The following is a 2284-nucleotide window of genomic DNA, read 5'->3' on the forward strand; positions in this document are numbered from 1 at the left end:
CCCTGGGAAGGGCTGGACTTCAGAGGGTTGTTTCAGCCCCGCGTAGGCATAGGATAGTTTAAGGGACAGCATATTTGCCAGCAAGGGTGGCGGGGGGGCTTTCAGCAGGTCAAATGCGACATTGAATATGTGAATATTATGTAATAAGGTGGGATTCTGGTTCCACAATGTGTTTAATAGTGCCTGTTTTTGTTTTTCCCCTCAGATAAAATGGATAAGGGGCTCCAAGAGTGGGTGAGGGAACTTGCAATTATATAAGAAACAAGTTAAATGATTTCTAAATGGGTTTTCAGGAATTCACAAGTGATTTTATTTCTTCTGTGAATGTTAGGAAATTTTGTAAAAGTGAGTTTGTATTAACTTTGTGAAACCTGAGGTGCGTTTTGTTTATTTGTAGTTTTTCTTAATGTGTTTCATAGTGACAGCCTTTTCTAATAAAATGTTTTTAATATATAAAAAAAAAAAAAAAAAGCTCTCTCCTTTCTTTTTGGACTAATATCATACATAGTCTGTATCATATATTGAGCAGATTCTTTTTGGTATTGGGTGGTGGAACCGGAGTGTGCTCCATCCACTCCATGCATTGACCTGGTATTGCAATGCTTCCAGGACCGGTGCAAAAAAAAAAAAAAAAAAAAGCCCTCTCTTTCTTTTGCCCCTAGGCCCACTACGACACAAGATGCCTTTCACTTTGATGGTACCCAGCACGGGCTTAAGGTTTCACATGAGATGAGGTGCTCTGTGGAGTGAGGGACTCGACTGTGCTTCCCGTAAGGCCATGGGAAGCGTCTCTTCAGGGCTGGGAGCCCAGAACCGCAGTGTGGTGCAGACAGGGAAGACCCTGGCAGATGCCCTAGGCGAAGCTGAGTCGCACAGGTATGGAAGGCAGCACATCCCCACGGATTGGCGTGGGTGATTATGGGGCAGTGTCCCCTCAAAATCCATGCTGTGCTGTTTGTCCCAGGGGGGCAGGAGGCAGCTCTGCACTGCAGGTAGGAGGGTGCAGGGCCCGGTCGCGGGGGCTCTCCCACTACCGCCAGTTCCTGCCGGCCCTGCCCCAGGAGGAGGCTGGTGGAGGGTGGGGGAGTACTGGGCTATAGGGATTGGGCGTAGGGGGCCCCGGGGAGGGATGTCGCCTGCGACCTGGCTGACCGTAATATCCCGGTGGGGCGCGGCTTCCCCGGGGAAAGAGGGTCCCACCAGGGCTGATCCTGTGAGTGGGTTTGGCCTCACTGTGAAGCCAGTCACACTGGAAAGACAGGGCCTGTTGCTACCGGAGTAGGGAACTCACCGCAGTGCTCCAGAGACCATGGGAAGGACACAGCCTACTTTCATCCTGGGAACACCCGGAGGCAGGTCTGCTCATGCGGAGGAGCGAAGGACCTGTTTCCAGAATGGGGGTGCAGCCCCATTTCTTGTGGGTGTTGACAGCCTCTGTGCTGCTGGGAAAGTGCTGGCTTGGGCCTAGTCTCCAACCTTCCTCATGCAAACGAAGGACCGGGAGTCATTTGGGGCCGGGACCCGAGTAAATCTGAACTCTGAAACCAGGATCTGGAATGAAAATTGGGCAGTGGCAACCGGGGCCCCCGTACAGATAACAGGAGCCCCAGCAGCAAGCTGGGTGGGTGTGGGGGGGGGAGGGGCAGGAGTCTTATCTATGTTGCACGTGTCATGGTTCCCCCCACAGTACTGAAAAGTCAATGGGATCACATCCCTGTTAGGAGAGGCACTTCCAGCTGTAAGATGATGGGGATGCAATCAGTACGGTTAACTGGAAAATTAGGGACGCCCTCAAAAACTCAGGCCAGGGACAACATGACAAGCCACTTCTCCTCTTTCCCTCTATTGTAGACCCCAACCTGGAAAACAGAGTCACTGAGAGAGAGACAGATGCATCAGATGTGGAGGGCGGCTCTGTGATCCTGGGCTGCACCTACAAGACTGCAGAGAGCAGCTATCTGTTGTCCTGGTACAAGCAGCCCCTGGGGCAGCCTGGCTGTCCTGCTGCGGCGACACTCTCCGGGCTCGAGGCGGGACGAGGCGGGGCCGCGGTCTCCGCCGAGCTCCAGACGTGGCGACGCCGCATCAGCCTGAGCATCGCGGGGCTGGAGCTTGGCCCCCGGCCACGTGCTTCTGTGCTTTCAGGAGATGTGGTGCCAAAACTGATGGGGATCCCTGTACAAAACCCGCAGCTTCTTCTGCAAGTGGGAACATGATTTTGCTGGCAAATTCTGGGACCTGGGAGGCAGAAGAAGGATAGGAGGAACCCCAGAGCATCCCTTGT

The 2284-nt window shown here is 53.2% G+C and overlaps 1 pseudogene; it reads left to right on the forward strand.

The window, feature by feature from the left end:
* The first annotated feature begins 479 nt into the window (after positions 1-479).
* LOC149851616 (U2 spliceosomal RNA) lies at positions 480-625 on the forward strand (annotated as a pseudogene).
* Positions 626-2284: the final 1659 nt, after the last annotated feature.

This window comes from Crocodylus siamensis, unplaced genomic scaffold, assembly GCF_052110815.1.
Source record: "Crocodylus siamensis isolate JL-2025a unplaced genomic scaffold, ASM5211081v1 HiC_scaffold_712, whole genome shotgun sequence".
NCBI lineage: Eukaryota > Metazoa > Chordata > Crocodylia > Crocodylidae > Crocodylus > Crocodylus siamensis.